The following is a 20,815-nucleotide window of genomic DNA, read 5'->3' as shown; positions in this document are numbered from 1 at the left end:
TGTATAGATAAGATCATGATACAGACTGAATGGGAGAAAATATGATATATTGCAAAGTGGATAGATCTTTATGAAGGGGTCATAATTAGTGATATACGCACCTTTATAGACACTAAATAAAAAGATAATTGGAATCATTTGTCACAGATAAAACGTCATAAGCTGATTTTTTTCTATAATTAATCATGATCAACTGGTGATGACTGGGAGCTTATTTGCTTGAAACAGGAGCTCCCAGGAGAAATAAAAACTGAACTCTCATTCTAGCCATCAAATAGTGACAGGGGCGTATCCCTGTGTCCTAAACAAGGACCCTGGCAACCAAAATACAACACCACCTGCCATAGCAACTTTATCTAGGAGTAAGCGAAAGACCTTGAAATAACTAACTACCTCATCTAGCTCTAAGTCCAGCGCAAAAAAAAACTGCCCAGTGTTTGTAAGGGATGATAAAACTGATATGGTAATGTACAACAATGAACTGGCACATGGCATTTTAGAGATCCTCAATATTAGTTTGCCTGGATGCTGTTTCGTTTAGACCTAAGATTTGGAGTCAGATTTGTTAAAGAAAATTGATAACACAGACAACCAGTGGATGCATTCCCACTTCAGGGGAAGGGCCAACTGAAACACAGTCTGATCAACAATGTTGAGAAAGGACCTTCAGTAGTAAATTTGATTGGTTTGGCAACATGGACCAAAAGGTTCAAACTTCACATTTTTAAGTTCAGAAACTTCTAGAAAAGGGACAACGGAGCCAAGGAAGATAGCTCAGTATAGACCAAGAGCTGACACAGGTAATTAAAGTTTGGCTACTTTACCAGGAATTATGTATGGATCAATAAAAAATTGATGATGTACAGCAAAAATATAACATGATTGGGTCAGGAATGATGTTTGCAGCTCCTATAGATTATGGATGCTTGAGTAAACAAGAGAAAACCTGAGATAAAGGCATGAAGGTGAGACGCACCTATGGATGACCAATGGATGGCACCAGTTTAACCTGACATGGTACAGGAATACGGCCTGAAAGGCAATCATTCAAGGGATTAATAGGGGTTTTGGAAATCCCAGTTGTACCAGGATCAATACATGTTAAGACATTTAACAGGATACAGCATTTCAGTAAAATGAGGGGGGATAATTATGTAGCATATCCTACTATACTATCACTTGCTGTAGAGGTATGAGGTAACATGGTAAGCACCACTTTAGGTAGATGTAGTGTACAAGCCTCTCTGGTAGTGTGTTAACATCTACTATGAGTCAGAAGAATCAAACTATGGTTTAGTGGTAAAACCAATTATATAATGGAAGCTATGTGGGCTGAACTGGTACCAATTCAAATTACATTTGTGGGTACAGGGAGATGCATTCCCATGTTACAAAAGGGGAACTGTCATGACTGGCTGGGGTTGTGCATTGGAAATTAAGGCCACTATTCCCAGATTTGGCAAGATGTTAAAGATTTTCATAAGTATGTAGGATTTCCCTATTTACCTGTCTTTTAGACGCAGATTGACAAAAAGCATGAATCAAGTTTCTGTACTTAACAAAAATTACTATTATAAATAAAGGCTGTTAAGTGAGGCAACGAAAGAAATAGCAGGGTGCTGGCAATCATGTTCAATTCCTCTCTGGCCACAGGAATGATGCCTGAGGACTGGAGGGCAGCCAAAGTGGTACCGTTATTCACGAAGTGAGGTAGGGATGTGTTTCAGGGAAAGGGCCGACTGAAGTGGGAATGCAGCCACCGGCTGCCTGTGTTGTCACTTTTCTTTAACAACCAGGAAATTACTGGTAAGTCAGTCCACCTCAGTGGCGGAAAAACTACTGGAAGAAATTCAGAGGGACAGAATTAATCTGCACTTGGAGAGACAGGGATTAATCGAGAACAGTCAATATGGTTTTGCTGAGGGGAGGCCATTCCGATGACTGAATTTTTCAATGAAGTGAGCAGGTAGATGAGGGCAACATATTTAATGCTTGACTTGAGTGAGGCTTTTGATAAGGGCTCGCATAGGAGTCTGATAATGAATGTAAGGGCCCCTGGGATCCAAGGAAATTTGGCTAACTGGATTCAGAATTGCCAGAGTGGCTGGAAGCAGAAGCTGATGATTGAGAGGCATGTGTCCTGTGCCGATCCACAGGAATCAGTGTTGGGGCATTTGCTTTTTGTGGTATATTTAAATGATTTAGACTTGATATGCTGGCCCTTATTGGTCTGTGCACTGAGTATAGGATTTGGAATGTCATGTTGCAGTTATACAGAAACACTGGTTAGGCCACTTTTGGGATACTGTATTCAATTCTGGTCGCCCTGCTATAGAAAAGATGTTGTGAAGCTTGAAAGGGTGCAAAAAAGTTGGAGAACTTGAGTTACAGGGATAGACTGAGTCGGCTGGGGCTATTTTCCCTGGAGCATTGGAGGCTGAGGGTTGATCTTATAAATTATAAAATCTTTAAAATTCTAATGATTTATAAAATCACAAGGAGCATGGATAGGGTGAATAGCCAAGATCTTTTTCTCAGTTTAGGGGAGTCCAAAACTGGAGGGCATAGGTTTAAAATGAGAGAGGAAAGATATAAAAGGGACCTAACTGGCATCCTTTTTCATGCAGATGGCAGTGCATGTATACAATGAGCTGCCAGTGGGAGTGGGAGGCAGGTACAATTACAACATTTAAAAGGCATCTGCATGGGTATATGACGAGGAAGGGTGTAGAAGAATATGGGCCAAACGGGGCTAGATTAAGTTAGGATATCTGGTCAGCATGAACAACTTGGACTGAAGTTGTTTCTGTGTTGTACAACTCAATGACTATGACTTGAAAATGGAACAACTGCTCAGTAAATACATGGATGGTATGAAATTTGATGGGGTGGTACAACTTTGATGGAGGATACAGCCAGGAAGGTCAAATGGGTTGATTAGTGACAAATGGAATTCAATTCAGATAAGTTTAAGGGGATGTACTTGGGCAGGATAAATAAGGTAAGGGGTTACATGGTTACATTGAGCCTTGGGAAGCACCAAGAATCAGAGGAGGCTTGGTGTGCATGCCCACTGCTTCTTTAAGGTACAGGGATAGGTAGATAAAGTGGTTAAAATGGCAAATGGAATTCTTGCCTTTTTGAACTGAGGCAGAGAGTTCAAAAGCAGGAAGGCTATGTTGGAATTGAATAATGGTTAGACCACAGCTCGAACTTGTGTGCATTTCTGGAATTCACATTACGGGCGGGATGTGATTGCGCTGGAGAGGGTGTAGAGGAGATTTATCAGGATATTGCCTGGAACAGAGAGTTTTAGTTATGAAGAGAAATTGGACAGACAGGGATTATTTTACTTGGAACAGAGGAGACTGAGTGGGGCCATGACTGAGATGAACAAAATTATGAAGGGCACAGATAGGGCAGACAGGAAGGGACTTTTTCTCTTGGTGGAGCAATCAATCACCAAGTGGTACAAATTTAAGAGGCGGGTGGTTTAGAGCAGATGTGAGGAAGAATGTAAATAAACAATTATAAACTGTTAATATATAACTCTACTTGTTAAAACTCTTCCTTAATGCTACCGTAAACATATATACATACAGTGATCAGGACCAGGGGCGCAAGATGCACCGAGAAATAGATAGGGGATGTCAGAAAGGCAAGGTCACGGTGATCATGGGGGACTTCAGTATGCAGGTGGACTGGGTGAATAATGTTGCCGGTGGATCCAAAGAAAAGGAATTCATGGAATGTTTTCAGGATGGCTTTTTGGAATAGCTTGTGATGGAGCCCACAAGGGAGCAGGCTATTCTGGACTTAGTGCTATGTAATGAGCCTGACTTTATAAAAAACCTTAAAGTAAGGGAACACTTAGGAGGCAGCGATCATAATATGGTAGAGTTCAGTCTGCAGTTTGAAAGAGAGAAGGCAAAATTGGATGTAATGGTATTACAGTTAAATAAAGGTAATTACAGGGCCATAAGAGAGGAATTGACAAAAATCGACTGGAAGCAGAGCCTAGCGGGGAAGACAGTAGACCAACAATGGCAGGAGTTTCTGGGTGTAATTGAGGACACAGTACAGAGGCTCATCTCAAAGAAAAGAAAGATTATCTGGGGTGGGATCAGGCAGCCATGGCTGACAAAGCAAGTCAGGAAATATATCAAAGAAAAAGAGACAGCCTATAAAGTGGCCAAGAGCACTGGGAAATCAGAAGATTGGGAAGGCTACAAAAACAGAGGATAACAAAGACAGCAATAAGGAAGGAGAGGATCAAATATGAAGGTAGGCTAGTTAGTAATATTAGAAATAATAGTAAAAGCTTCTTTCAATACATAAGAAACAAACAAGAAGCAAAAGTAGATATTGGGCTGCTCCAAACTGATGCTGGAAGGCTAGTGATGGGAGATAAGGAAATAGCTGAAGAACTTAAGTACTTTGCGTCAATCTTCACAGTGGAAGACATGAGTAGTATGCCAACAATTGGGGAGAGCCAGGGGGCACAGTTGAGCATGGTAGGCATTACAAAAGAGAAAGTGCTAGAAAAACTAAAAGATCTAAAATTTGTTAAATCTCCTGGCCCCGATAGGCTATGTCCTAGAGTTCTGAGGGGGGTGGCTGAGGAGGAGGCTTTGGTCGTGGTCTTTCAAAAGTCACTGGAGTCAGGGAAAGTCCCAGATGATTGGAAAATTGCTGTTGTAACCCCCTTGTTTAAGAAAGGATCAAGGCAAAAGATGGAAAATTATAGGCCGATTAGCCTAACCTCGGTAGTTGGTAAAATTCTAGAATCCATTGTCAAGGATGAGATTTCTAAATTCTTGGAAGTGTAGGGTCAGATTAGAACAAGTCAGCGTGGATTTAGTAAGGGGAGGTCGTGCCTGAAAAACCTGTTAGAATTCTTTGAAGAAGTAACAAGTATGTTAGACCAGGGTAACCCAGTAGATGTTATCTATCTAGACTTCCAAAAGGCCCCTGATACGGTGCCTCACGGGAGGCTGCTGAGCAAGGTGAGAGCCCATGGTGTTCAAGGTGAGCTACTGGCTTGGATTGAGGATTGGCTGTCTGACAGAAGGCAGAGAGTTGGGTTTAAAGGCTCTTTTTCGGAATGGCAACCGGTGACGAGTGGTGTCCCGCAGGGTTCAGTGTTGGGGCCGCAGCTGTTCATCTTATACATCAACGATCTGGATGAAGGGACTGGGGGCATTCTGGCGAAGTTTGCCAATGATACAAAGATAGGTGGACAGGCAGGTAGTACTGAAGAGGTGGGGAAGCTGCAGAAAGATTTAGACAGTTTAGGAGAGTGGTCCAGGAAATGGCTGATGAAATTCAATGTGAGTAAATGTGAGGTTTTGCACTTTGGAAAAAAGAATACAGGCAAGGACTATTTTCTAAATGGTGAGAAAATTCGTAAAGCAGAAGTACAAAGGGATCTTGGAGTGTTGGTCCAGGATTCTCTAAAGATTAACTTACAGGTAGAGTCTGTAATTAAGAAAGTGAATGTAATATTGACGTTTACCTCAAGAGGGTTGGAATATAAAAGCAGCGATGTGCTTCTGAGGCTTTATAAAGCTCTAGTTAGGCCCCATTTAGAATACTGTGTCCAATTTTGGGCCCCACACCTCAGGAAGGACATACTAGCCCTGGAGCGTGTCCAGCGGAGATTCACACGGATGATCCCTGGAATGGTAGGTTTAACGTATGATGAACGGCTAAGGATCCTGGGATTGTACTCATTAGAGTTTAGAAGGTTGAGGGGAGATCTAATAGAAACTTACAAGACAATGTATGGTTTAGAAGGGGTGGACACTGTTTAGTTGTTTCCGTTAGGCGGGGACACTAGGACCCGTGGGCACAGCCTTAAAATTAGAGGGGGTAAATTTAAAACTGAAATGAGACAACATTTCTTCAGCCAGACAGTGGTGGGCTTGTGGTATTCATTGCCACGGAGTGCAGTGGAAGCCGGGACGTTGGATGCCTTCAAGGCAGAGATCGTCAAATTCTTGATCTCAGAAGGAATCAAGGGCTACGGGGAGAGTGCAGGCAAGTGGAGTTGAAATGCCCATCTGCCATGATTTGAATGGCGGAGTGGACTTGATGGGCCAATTGGCCTTACTTCCACTCCTATTTCTTATGGTTTTATACAAAAAGAAATGGGTGTTAAGGGTGAAGAGAAAGACTAGGAAGGCAGTTAAGTGGTTTCTGTTCACAGGATTTGGTGAGATGATTCTTTTACCAATTAGATGTGCATGCTGAGAGAATGTGGATAAGCAGTGAGATTGACTGCCAGAATGGATGGTAAGGTGGCTCAGTGGTTAGCATTGCTGCCTCACAGCACCAGGGACCCGAGTTTGATTCCACCCTCCGGTGACTGTCTGTGTGGAGTTCGCAGTCTCTCCATCTCTGTGTGGGTTTCCTCCCGGTGCTTCGGTTTCCTCTCACAGTCCAAAGATATGCAGGCAGGTAGATTGGCCATGCTAAATTGCCCATAGTGTTCAGGGATGTGCAGATTAGATGGATGGGATGCCTTCAGGGTCAGTGTGGACTTGTTGGGCCAAAGTGCCTGTTTCCACACTGTAGGGATTCTACGAGTTCTTCTATGAGAATGCTGCTTGCTGATCTTCCTTCTCTAGATGCTTTCACTTGTTTACAGGAGAGACAATGTGCTTGGTTCACACTTTCAAAAGGCATCCGACTTGTTAATGAAAGTCACAGTTTATAGCAACTGATGAGGGAAATTAAACTATCTTCAGGCTTGAGAAATTCTCCACTCCAGACCAAAATCAGATCCTTCCCTTCCAGAAGTCTGATGGCTTCTGCCTGGAACATTAGACTCCTAAAGTGTTTAGTTATTTGGGAGACAATCATATAGCTGTTGATTGATAACTGGCTAGCATTTCACAGTCAGATCAACCACTTGTTGCTAGTCAAACCTTCATTTGTGCACAGTTCTGTAAGCTCCACTTTGTCTGTGATTAGGCTTCCCCACTACTTGAAGCAACAACTATGTAAACAGCACTTAGAAATAGCTAACGGGAAACTTGCTTTTAAAAATACGCAACAGTCCTTCAACAATCCTTCACTTTTAAAATAGTTTTCTTCGCACTTCAGTCCACGATGTAAAGTACAGAGCAATAAAACTCAGTCTTTACAGCACCAATACGAGAACAATATTAATCAGTCATGTGGTGTGTTTCTACCTACAAGTATTGGCTTGAATCAGAAAATTGGTAGAAATCAATGGGCAAACAGTTAGCTACAGGTGAAGGAAGACATCAGGGAAAACCTTGCACTGTGTCTGAGCCCATTTTCCTAAGTAATCCCACTGTTGCTTGAAAACCCTACAGTAGAGATCTCTAATTTTTAAGCACAAGATCACTTTTTGAATTTAAATGCAACCCAAGATCGACACTAAAATAAATACAGAATAAACAGTTTATCTTACAGCTACATATATCTAAAACCAAATTTACATAAATGTTCATTTGTCATCTACTCACCAAATCTATGTGACACCTGTGATAGGACATTACCTGAAAGTGTCCTCAAGTCTGAGTTGTAGTTTGAGAATGATAGTTGTACACAGTCCATCGTTATACGGGTATCAGGTGAGGTAGGTGAGATACTTGGATTTATTTTCATTTGGGAGACTGCTGTCTCACAAGGTAAGTGGTTTCAAAGCAAGCTTTTACTTTAAAAACACAAGACGACAGGAATAGATATTTATCTATGTCCCCACAAATCGCTGTCTGATGAAATCTGACTTTCAGCTCATTATCATTTTGTACATTAATTATCTCCGTAGCAACTCCACTGCCATGTAAATGAAAGAATCTGGTAGACTGGCTAAAAATTCTACCTATGTCTACTTGAAAGAATGAATTTGAGACAAACGTGACAATTTGTTGTATCTCGTATCCTGTAATCCTATGTTGAATTCCCCTGCTAAATTCCTGAGGTGTGCATTTTTCTGATTGGAACTATTTTTCTTTGTTTTTTTCTAAATTGTATTTTCTCCATACACATGTGTGTTTTTGCATCTTTTTCTTAATTGGGAGGACCACAGAATCAGTTTGAACTTGAATGCATTCAAAGCACTGATCAGATATGCCAAGTCCCCTTCAGTTCACAGTCTGCTTCTTCAGTTTTGACATTATGACATTAAGGTATTTGAAATCAAACAACTAAACATTGTCTGACAGCTCACTGCACACATCATTCCTTGATTTAAGAAAAGTGGTGATTTTAGGCATTGAATCTAAAAGTTTTTGCAAGACCTTCCTTTAACTTAACCAACTTGCACCAGCATGGAAGATTAGTTCACTGTAGCAGCACTGAGTTCATCAAATAAGGATTTAAACAAGCAGTGTTGAAGAGATCTTGCTTGAATTGAGTTTGCAATCTTAAACGTTTCACAAAATTTTACTTGTTAATGATTGCTGGGGGATTGTACCATGGTAAAATAGTGACAATAACAGGGAAATCAGGATCATTTCTGCAAAATGCAATAAAGCCCAAAATTGTAATAAGTGTGGCTGGTACGCCACCAGTTGTAAAGTAAACCAGTTTCATGATTTCACTGTTTCTCTCAAGCACGTACCTTTTGCATTTGATGTCGATATCTTCACTCTCTGTTCTTTCCTTAAGAGTGGAAAAAGGAGGAGAAGATCCTCTTTAGTTGTCATGTCATTAAAAACCATGCATGCAAAAATAATCAGCTTGGCTGTGCCGGTCATGTCAATGGATTTATCAATCTGCAGTGAGAAGCGTTCACAATCCTTCAAGTCCCCCAGAATTGCTGAAAGATGTAGTCAGGCAAAGATTCTACATACCTTGCTGCTGTGGAGGCAAGAAGTGACATTCTTCGCCTTTGTTTGTCTTCTTTGTTGCTAAAATCTTTGAATGAAGAATCAGTGGTGGCAGTTATTGCTATGAGAGGGTCGGTTAGCTCAGTTGGCTGGTTTACCATGCAGTGATACCAACGGCATGGGTTCAATAGCTGATCCGGCTGAGATTACCATGAAGGATTCTTCTTCTCAACCTTTCCCTGTCTCCTGACGAATGGTGACCATTAGGTTAAACCTCCACGAGGTGTCTCTTTCTGTCTCTGATGATAAGGTAGACCTATGGTGTAGTGGCTTGATTGCCTTTTAAATGACTTAGCTATCTGCACATGATTTCTTGAGTTTTGTCAGACGGACTAAATATGAAATGTTATTTTGGTGCTGCTGGTTTAGAAATAATAATAATAATTACCACTGAGCTTTCAAAACAGCCCTCAGCTCATCATCTTCCTTTGTCTGATGCCAGTTTTTCCTTGAACAACAATCTTTGAATTCACTCAGCATTGTTATGAGGTTTCATTCAAAATATCCCTTTTTATATTACTGCTTCACCTTGTAATTTCTGACATCACTCTGTCAATGGTCATGCTGCACATAGGACTCTGGATACATGGCTCTTGACTAATTCAATTGTTGTTGGCTGTTTAAGGGTAGCGACACAGGAGATCACTTCTATTTGCAATATGTTTCCTGGGCTCCTGGTTGGCTTGCATTCCCCAGGTATTGAATGTGGACAGCACCAGCATTACTCCTAATCTTTCTTCATTCTGCATGGAGCTCTTAGGCAAACAGTGAAGAAAAAAATCTGCCAGTTTACAGAGACTCTAGAGGAGTAGGACTAGCTCAGTTATTCTTGCAGAAAGTCCACGTGGACATGATGGGCTGAATAGTATTTCTAGTTGTATAATATACTTGCTTCATGCATCAGTTCCTAGTATATTTCCTAATCATTTGTTTACATTGCTACCAGAAAACTTACTTTAAGTTACAATGATATTCCACCTGGACCAAAATGAAACCGATGCAACAAGCAGGAAAAGCCTGTTAAAAACATGCACTTTTCTCTAGCTACACAGTGTCCAGAAGTGGAACTCATGCAGTAGCGTTACAACTGATATGCACATTGTGAGAAAATGCAAGCGGTGGTGAGATCAACTGTTAGAGATGTGCATATTGAGGAAACATGGATAAGCAGTGAGATTGGCTGTTGGAATGGGCAGCATGATGGCTCAGTGTTTTCACTGCTTCGTCACAGGACTAGGGACCTGGGTTCGCTTCCACCCTTGGGCAAATGTCCGTATGGAGTTTGCACATTCTCCCTCTGTCTGCGTGGGTTTCCTCTGGGTGCTCCGGTTTCCTCCCACAGTCCAAAGATGTGCAAGCTAGGTGGACTGGCCATGCCAAATTGCCTGTAACGTTCAGGGACGTGTAGATTAGGTGGGTTATAGGGGATGGATCTAGGTGGGATGGTCAGAGGGCCGGTGTGGACTTGTTGGGTCGAAGTGCCTGTTTCCAAACCATAGGGATTCTGTGCAAAAAAAAAACCTACTCCAACCAACCAGTCAATTACACGTAATAATTTGGAGACCACAACTTCACAGATATTCAAGTTGAGGCCCTGTGAATGTATGGATCTCATTACACTCTACAGAAACAAGCTAGGTCACTGGCTGACAATGTCAGGCAGGTAGACTCTATGCACTCAATAGAATTTTTAAAATATGACAGGCAATCTTATTGAAACCACCACTTGATGGGAGGATCTGTGAAACTGGGGATCAATAATGCAGACACGGTTAGGACCATCTTTCATGTTTTGGTTATTGCTCAGTTGGTATTGGTTCTATATTTAATATACATGGTTCACTACTCCAGGACACACAAGAGATGGCAAAGAATAAGGATTCGAAGAATGTGTGGCCAAAAAGTATGAAGTAAGAGCACCGTAGTGCTGTGTCAACCTGTTCTGATGTTACAATTAAGTACCTTTATCACCTTAAGCTTGAAACCTGGCCTGTATGTATCGATGGCCGAGCATGAAAAGAAAAGCATTACCAGTAAGTTAACTACCTTGGGGCAGGCCAAGGGCGAAAGGATGTGATCTGAAGGGTTTGAATTATTTTCAGTTAGTTAAGGGTTAAACTTTCAGTCAAAAATGTTTCAGTAAAAACAAATGGGACAAAACTGAAGAATCAGAGGTACCGTACATTTATGCCTTTGTTCATAAATGCAAATAAGATACATCTTCCCATTTTCAAGGATTTGTGTACACTGCTAGTTCTTCCACCTAATTTAAATTGCATAATCTACTTAATGACGTTTCTCCACATCCTTCTATCGAATGCATCATTCATACTTCATAGCATTAAATTGCATTTTTACATTTAATAGCCTATGCCCTCCTGAAGACTATTACTATCATTATCTCTGAGGCCACAGCTGTGTTTGATGAATGTAAAAGATCTATTGCTCTATTTCAACAAAGAAATAGGGAACCTGTCTTGTGGCAAATATTCATCCCTCAATCAACATCACACAAAAAAGAATGGATTATCTGGACATTATCATATTGCCAAGTCATAATCCACTTGGGAAAGTGCACTGTTATCTGACTCCATCATTCTGTGGGGTCATCCCAAAAGTTAAAGATTTCATCCAATTATTCAGAAAGTATTCAAGTTAATAGAAAATATTGACCAGGTTCTTGCGCTCAACAAAAACAACTATTTATTACAAAGACACAAGGTCTAAGCACAGTCAAACAAAAATATGAATTATCAACATTTAATTTCACTTGCTGAAATTCTAACCCCCTCTTAAAATGCAACACCCATACGCATAGAGACGGAGACAAGGTTGTGGCACTGAACCCTGGTAGAGCTGAGGCTATCATTAGCATTCCCTCAGACAGCTGAGACCACACTGACCTGGATGTCAATTTTGGCCCAGGCTGGTAGGATCTAGTGTTGTGGCCTCCACTACCAGTGCTCAGGGAAGATCGTAGCTATCCTCTGCACAACATTATCCATAAACCCTCCATATTCTTGTCCACAAAGCAAGGTGATAATATCCTCTTCTCTGTGGCAGACACAAAGAAATAAGAAAACATGGAAGATTTGGTGTAAAAAATGTACAATTGAATAAGACCAGTCCTCAGAATTACATGAGACAAGACGACACAAAGGTCGGAGGTGTCATTGACAGTATAGAGGGCTGTTGTAGGCTGCAGCGGGACATTGACAGGATGCAGAGATGGGCTGAGAGGTGGCAGATGGAGTTCAACCTGGATAAATGCGAGGTGATGCATTTTGGAAGGTCGAATTTGAAAGCTGAGTACAGGATTAAGGATAGGATTCTTGGCAGTGTGGAGGAACAGAGGGATCTTGGTGGGCAGATACATAGATCCCTTAAAATGGCCACCCAAGTGGACAGGGGTGTTAAGAAAGCATATGGTGTTTTGGCTTTCATTAACAGGGGGATTGAGTTTAAGAGTCGTGAGATCTTGTTGCAGCTCTACAAAACTTTGGTTAGACCGCACTTGGAATACTGTGTCCAGTTCTGGTCGCCCTATTACAGGAAAGATGTGGATGCTTTGGAGAGGGTTCAGAGGAGGTTTACCAGGATGCTGCCTGGACTGGAGGGCTTATCTTATGAAGAGAGGTTGACTGAGCTCGGTCTCTTTTCATTGGAGAAAAGGAGGAGGAGAGGGGACCTAGATACAAGATAATGAGAGGCATAGATAGAGTTAATAGCCAGAGACTATTTCCCAGGGCAGAAATGGCTAGCACGAGGGGTCACAGTTTTAAGTTGGTTGGAGGAAAGTATAGAGGGGATGTCAGAGGCGGGTTCTTTACACAGAGTGTTGTGAGAGCATGGAATGCGTTGCCAGCAGCAGTTGTGGAAGCAAGGTCATTGGGGTCATTTAAGAGACTGCTGGACATGCATATGGTCACAGAAATGTGAGGGTGCATACATGAGGATCAATGGTCGGCACAACATTGTGGGCTGAAGGGCCTGTTCTGTGCTGTACTGTTCTATGTTCTATGTTCTATGTTCTATCTCTTCTGAGTCCTTCAGATCCGCAGTCTCTTCATTTCCAGATTCTTTCTGGAAGACACAGGTCAGTTTTGGTTAGAAACAAAAGCTTTCCTGGGTCCAAGTCCATCCTACTGCAGAGGTATGTAATAACATCTCTGAACATATTGATTTTTTTTTCTGAGATGGAATTGCTAGCTACCTTTCAGGTTTTCATTACTTCACAGAAGACAGAGAGACAGACACCTTGGATGGAATCTTATCATATTTTGGCTAAGTGTCAATTTTGTCAAGTTTCATGAAGTATTTATCTTTATGAAGCTTAGTTAGATTTCTCATCACATCATCCTAGACTTGCTCATTAACTACCTATTCCACCATGACATCAACGGTTTTGTTTGGTGCTAGCCTAATTCTACCCTATTTCATACAAAAAAGAAGTCACTACTGCCAGGTTATTCTGGAATGCACCAGCATCCCTGGCATCAGCATCACCTTAAAAGGCCATTGTGCACACAGAAAAGTACCGGTAGTTAGAGCTGCTTTGCATGCTTTGTAGCATTTGTCCAAACCATGACAGAAAAGAATAAATTGGCAATTTGTTTTACAGACAGGAAACTGGAGGATCTTCTTCCTTACTCATTCATGGTATGTGAGTGTCGTTGGCTGGCCAACATTAGTTGTCGTCCTTAAATGCCCTTGAGAAGTGGGTGGTGAGCTGCCTTCTTGAACTGTCGCAGTCTACCTGCTGCAAATTGACCCACAACACCAGTAGGGAGGGAATTCCAGGATTTTGACCCAGCGATAGAAATATGTTGTGGTTCCTTCCTTAAGTGAAAAGCTTGGAGGACAGCCTGCAGTTCCCACATACCTGTTGCCTTTGTCTTTCTAGATAAAAGTCTCCTTGGGTTAGGAAGGTGCTGTCTGAGGATCTTTGGAGGATTTCTGCAGTGCATCTTGTGGATAGTGCTCCTGAGCATCCATGATGGAGGGAGTGGATGTTTGTGGATGTGTGTGAATCAAGCAGGCTGCTTTGTTCAGTATGGTGTCAACCTTGCTCATTGTTGGAACTGCAACCATCTAGGCAAGTGGGAGGATTGAATCACATTCCTGACTAGTGCCTTGTACATGAATGACGGGCTTTGGGGAGATAGGAGGTGAGTTAATCGTTGTAGTATTCCTAGTCTCTGACCTGCATTTGGAGTCACTGTGTTTATATGGTGAATCCAGTCGAGTTCAGGGAAGGTCACAGACGAAGCAGAAGATAGTTCGGCTTAGGACACTACCCTGAGGAATACCTACGGAGATGCCCTGGAGCTGAGATGATTGACCTCCAACAACCATGACCATCTTCCTGCGTGCCAGTAATGACTCCAAACAGTGGAGAACTTTGCCCCTTGATACCCATTAATTCCAGTTTTGCTCGGGCTTCTTGATGCCACACTCAGTCGAATGCAGCCTTGATGTCAAGGGCTATCACTCCCACCTCACTTCTGGAATTCAGTTCTTTTACCATGTTTGAATCAAGCCTGTGATGAGGTCAGGAGCTTAGTGATGCTAGCGGAATCCAAACTGGGTGTCACTGAGCAAGTTATTGCTGAGCAGGTGCTGCTTGATAGTACCATTGATGACAGCTTCCATCACTTTACTGATGATTGAGAGTAGTCTGATGAGTCGGTAATTAGCCGGATTGGATTTGTCCTGTTTTTTATTCACATGTCACAACTGGGCAATTTTCCACCTTGATAGGTACATGCCAGAGTTGTTACTCTACTGGAACAGCTTGATCAGGGGAGTGGCACATTCTGGAGCACAAGTCTTCAGTACTATTGCTGGAATGTTGTCAGCGAATCAAATTGGCTGACAACTAGTATCTCATGCTGGGGACCACTGGAGGAGGCCAAGTTAGATGATCCACTCAGCACCTCCAGCTGAAGATTGCTAAGAATGCTTCAGCCTTATGTTTTCCACTGGTATGTTGGGCTCTTCCATGTTTGAGGATGGGGATATTTGTCGAGCCTCTTCCTCCAGTGAATTCTTAAATTATCCATCACCATTCATGACTAGATATATCAGGACTGCAGAGCTTAGATTTGATCTGTTGGTTGTGAGACCGCTTAGTTCAGTCTATCACTTGCTGCTTATGCTGTTTGGCATGCAACTAGTCCTGTGTTGTAGCTTCACTGGCTTGACATCTCATTTTCAGGTATGTTTGGTGCTGCTCCTCGCACACACTCCTGCATTCTCCATTGAATCACGGTTGATTCTCTGGCTTGATGGTAATGGTTGAGTGGGGGATATGCTGGGCCATGAGGTTACTTATTGTGCTGGAGTACAATTCTGTTGCTGTTGATAGAACATAGCACCTTATGGATGCCCAGTCATGAGCTGCTAGATCTGTTTAAAATCTATCCCATTTGGCACAGTGATAGTGCCAGATGGAGGTGAGGCTTCACCTCCACAAGGACTGTATGGTGGTTACTCTTACCGATACGGTCATGGGCAGATACATTTGCACTTTGGCAGATTGGTAAGGTTGAAGTCAAGTATGTTTTTTCCTCGTTGGTTCCCTCACCACCTGCCACTAACCCCAACAAGCAGCTATGTCATTTAGGACCCAACCAGCTTGATCAGTAGTACTGCTGCTGAGCCATTCTTGGTGGTGGACATTGAAATCTCCCACTCAGAGTATATTTTGTGTCCTTGCCGGCCTCAGTGCTTCCTCCAAGTGTCGTTCAACGTGGAGGAGTACTGATTCATCAGCCAAAGGTAGGTGATACGTGGTAATCAGCTGGAGATTTCCTTGCCTATGTTTAAACTGAAGCCATAAGACTTTATGGAGTCCAGCATCAAAGTTTAGGACTCCCTCCCGATTGAATACTATTGTGCTGCCATTTCCCTGGTTCTGTCCTCAAGTGGGACAAGACATATCTAGGCATGGTGATAGTAATACCTGCAACTTCCCTCTAAGGTATGATTTCTTGAGTATGATTATGTCAGGCTGTTTTTGACTTGTCAGTGAGACAGCTCTCCCAATTTTGAGACTAGCCCCTGGATGTTAGTAAGGAAGACTTTTCAAGTCGACAGGGCTTTTTTTGTCACTTTTTCCAGTGGCAAGGTCAATGCCAAGTGATCCATTTGGCTTCATTTCTTTGATGCCTCATTGTGATTGCTACAACTGAATGGCTTACTAAGCTACTTCAGAGGGTAACTGAGATTCAACTACATTGCCATGGGTCTGGAGTCACATGTAAGCCAGAACAGATGAGTATGGCACATTTCATTCCTTGAAGAATATCAGTGAACCAGATGGCTTTTTCCAACAATCAACAATGGTTTCATGGTCGTCAATAGATTCTTAATTCCAGGTTTCTTTTTAACGAATTGCACCATCTGGCGTAGTGGAATTCGAACTCAGGTCCCCAGAACATTAGCCAGGTCTCTCGGTTAAGTGTCTAGCAATAATACCACTAGGCCATTTCCTCCCTTATGTTGGACGATGTTATCATCCTCTCTTCCCAGGATTGACAGTTGAGGCCATAACAGCAAATTCAGCCAGGCTGGTCTGAGGTAGACATCCAGATCAGTGTGGTCTCAGCTGTCTAGAATGTCAAGGACCACTACCGCTCTGCCACCATCTTCTTCCTGCAATATCACACTCACTCTATCTCCGCTACTGCACCACCGTCCCACCAAGGCTTATGCTCCACCACTCTCAGCATTACATTCAGTAGTTTCACTTATTCTTATCTACTCCAATCCCCAACACAACAAATTTTACATGGTTTCTGCACTGCCTAATCACTCACTTGGGACTACTTGGCAGATCAACAGCTGTGTCACCATATTACATCGTATTCAATCCCTCCCTTTTCTCATGTCAGCAGAAACCAACCTACAGTAGGGTCAAGCTAGATAGTGAGCTGCCCAACATTCAAAACTCCTGAGCCCACACAAGGATAAGACACTGGCCGCCCTATATGGCAAAACAGTTGAGAAGGATGCTACCAGAATCCACATACCGGTGCTCACATGCACAATAATTTGCTGTGTCCTCATTTAACTCTTCTCAAACACCTTAGTTTTCTGCACTGTCACCTCACTATCATTATTTTTCAATTACAATAATCACCGATGTAAATAATAAAATGTCAGTGTCTCCCCCTTCAAACCTTTCCTGCTTCTGTCTCCCATTATATTTTTTGCTTGTGCTTGAGTCATTGTGTACAAGCTTGGACTAGTATCAGGAGCTACTCTTGACACACTGTGCGAGGACCCTCTGCCTAATGGCATGTTCCTTTGACTGAATACTACTGACAAATTAACAATTTTCTCAGCTTTGTGTCAGTGTTAAATGGAAAGGCAAGCCAAAAATACTGACAGTCTTGTCGCTCTGGCTGAGGGGGCAAATGTAAAAAGGCTAGGATAGGCAGGGATGCTTACTGCATTCACAAAGGCTCACAGTGAGTGAGCGCTAAAGAGCTAGTGAACAGCCCTGAGGTGTACTCTGGTATAATCTGTGAACTGAGTTCCCGTCACTGTGCGCTGAGTGCCCTTGCAGCAGCACTATAATGATACATGCCGATGTGAGTTGAAGATCAGAAACAAATTGCAAGTGGATTGGAGTTGTGCAACGACATGGAGCAACTGACATGCTTCTGAAGCCAAGATCTGCGGAATGGAGTGCTAGTGGCTGGTGCCCATTGAACATCCCCTGAGTTTTTGTGCAGCTTGTCCAATATAGAGGTCCTTTGGAACAAGCTGGAATCACCAGGTACTCACTCTGACTTTCATGTTGGAAATTCTTGACGTTAATGTTCCTTGTGACAGTGGTAGGTTAGAAGGACGCCTATTAGTTACCTGACAAGTGCAGGGAATGAGGCTGAGAACTAGCAATAATCCCATTTAATAGACATTTTGCCACTGTCTAGCAAGACTTTCACTTCAATGCCCAGAACTTGGCTGAAAGATGTAGCTAGTTCTCCTGAAAAGTTGAGAAGAGCCTCAGTGGACTTTTCATATACATTCTCCCAGAATTTTCACCATAGCTCATGTCATTCAGGATTCTGCCCCTTGCCTTTGGTGCAGACTGGAGGCTTCTGCCTCTGTATTGATCACACATATGCTGTTCACTTGCACAGGAGGCAATCAGGGAGTTGTTGTAATGCTGATGCTTCTAGCTTCCACAACTGATCTTAACTGCACAAACCAATCAACAATCTGTTTGGGTTAAGCCTGCTCGCTCACATGCTTCCACCATGCTGTAGCAAGTTGAACAAAGCAACTGTATAAACTCATGATGAGTTCCAATAATTTACTTTTATAAGTGTAACGAGTTATTCCCTCAGTCACTGTATTACAGAAGTATCATTTAACCATTTTAGTCAACAGTACAAAATAAAGAAAAATAAAATGACGTGGTATGTACACGCCCCCACTTTGCTAAGAGATTAAACACCATTTCATAACATGGTAAATAACACATAAACAATAAAAGACTTGCATCCATTCATTGCATCCTTCCCCCTGTTACATAATTACAGATTTTAGCATTTTTTAAACCTTTAATGCATTCCATCATTTTACATTTGGGACAATGCTTGAAAATATAATGTAATCAGAGAGGCAATGTGAATAATCATTGCATTGACTGGCTGAAACACTGGACTCCATTTAAATAGTATCACATTTCAAGTTTTAAACTTTTCAATGAATGGCACTGTATTTTGATCAGTATAGATTAAGGTATTTTTAATATCAACTTCAAAGTGTTGAAGAACCAGTAATGATCCCAACATCTTTTTTAAACCATACAGTACTTAGATATCTCTCCGTGACTCCCTCGTTCGCTCCACACTGCCCTCCAACCCCACCACACCCGGCACCTTCCCCTGCAACCGCAGGAAATGCTACACTTGTCCCCACACCTCCTCCCTCACCCCCATCCCAGGCCCCAAGATGACATTCCACATTAAGCAGAGGTTCACCTGCACATCTGCCAATGTGGTATACTGCATCCACTGTACCCGGTGCGGCTTTCTCTACATTGGGGAAACCAAGCGGAGGCTTGGGGACCGCTTTGCAGAACACCTCCGCTCAGTTCGCAACAAACAACTGCACCTCCCAGTCGCAAACCATTTCCACTCCCCCTCCCATTCTCTTGATGACATGTCCATCATGGGCCTCCTGCACTGCCACAATGATGCCACCCGAAGGTTGCAGGAACAGCAACTCATATTCCGCCTGGGAACCCTGCAGCCATATGGTATCAATGTGGACTTCACCAGTTTCAAAATCTCCCCTTGCCCCACTGCATCCCTAAACCAGCCCAGTTCATCCCCTCCCCCCACTGCACCACACAACCAGCCCAGCTCTTCCCCCCCACCCACTGCATCCCAAAACCAGTCCAACCTGTCTCTGCCTCCCTAACCGGTTCTTCCTCTCACCCATCCCTTCCTCCCACCCCAAGCCGCACCCCCAGCTACCTACTAACCTCATCCCACCTCCTTGACCTGTCCGTCTTCCCTGGACTGACCTATCCCCTCCCTACCTCCCCACCCACACCTTCTCCACCTATCTTCTTTACTCTCCATCTTCGGTCCGCCTCCCCCTCTCTCCCTATTTATTCCAGTTCCCTCCCCCCATCCCCCTCTCTGATGAAGGGTCTAGGCCCGAAACGTCAGCTTTTGTGCTCCTGAGATGCTGCTTGGCCTGCTGTGTTCATCCAGCCTCACATTTTATTATCTTGGAATCTCCAGCATCTGCAGTTCCCATTATCTCTAATACTTAGATATGGGTTTAGTTTCTTATAAAAATACTCAAATGTCATCTCTACTCCTATCATAATGTAACAAGGCCATGTCTAGAACATAAGAACTAGGAGGAGGAGTAGGCCGTTCGGCCCTTCGAGCCTGCTCCGCCACTCAATATGATCATGGCTGATCTTTTCATGGACTCAGATCCACGTCCACACCATATCCCTTAATTTCTTTATTGTTAAAAAAAATCTACCTTCGCTTTAAAAACATTTACTGAAGTAGCGTCAACTACTTCACCAGGCAAGGAATTCCACAGATTAACAACCCTCTGAGTGAGGAAGTTCCTTCTCAATTCAGTCCTAACTCTGCTCCCTCTAATCTTGAGGCTATGTCCTCTTGTCCTAGCTTCACCCGCAAGTGGGAACATCCTGTCTACTTCTATCTTATCTATCCCCTTCATAATTGTATATCTTTCTCTCAGATCCCCCCTCAATCTTCTGAATTCCAATGAATATAATCCCAATCTACTCAGTCTCTCCTCATAAGCCAACCCCCTCAACTCCAGGATCAACCTAGTGAACCTCCTCTGTAAATTACTTGCCTGACAAGTAATGTGCAGTGCCAGTACATCCTTCCTCAAGTAAGGAGACCAAAACTGCACACACTACTCCAGGTGTGACCTCACCAGCACCTTGTACAGCTGCAACATAACCTCTCTGCTTTTAAACTCAGTCCCTTTAGCAATGAAGAACAAAATTCCATTTGCCTTCCTAATTACTTATTGTACCTGCAGACCAACCTTCTGTGATTCATGGACAAGGACACCCAGGTCCCTCTGCATAGCAGCATCGACTCCCAAGATACCAGCACCAATTGCTATTTTAAAGTATTTTTAGGAGGTGGCCAGTACTAGTTCATTTATTAAAACCGTCTTCAGCTTTTCAAAGGCTGTTTCCAATTCTACTGACTGTACCACTTTTGCTTACTTCCTTAATAAATTTGTTAATGATATAGGTATCATGCTGAAATTTCCAGTAAAATGCACACATTCCTAAATATCCTACAATTTCCCATTTAGTTTTACTTTTCTTGCTTTTTAAATAACCACTGCTTTTGTGAATGTATTTTTGACTAAGTAGCTTAAACGGGGACTTCTAATTGCCTTAAATGCTCTTCCCATGC

The 20,815-nt window shown here is 42.7% G+C and overlaps 1 protein-coding gene across 1 annotated transcript in view; it reads right to left on the bottom strand.

The window, feature by feature from the left end:
• LOC125459708 (Y+L amino acid transporter 2-like) overlaps window positions 1-20,815 on the bottom strand; it is a 104,900-nt gene that overhangs the window by 68,356 nt on the left and 15,729 nt on the right. The gene's annotated exons all lie outside the window — the stretch shown is intronic.

Source organism: Stegostoma tigrinum, chromosome 16 (genome assembly GCF_030684315.1).
Source record: "Stegostoma tigrinum isolate sSteTig4 chromosome 16, sSteTig4.hap1, whole genome shotgun sequence".
Taxonomy (NCBI): domain Eukaryota; kingdom Metazoa; phylum Chordata; class Chondrichthyes; order Orectolobiformes; family Stegostomatidae; genus Stegostoma; species Stegostoma tigrinum.
Note: the sequence above shows the minus strand (reverse complement) of the source record. Positions and strands in the feature narration are given on the sequence as shown.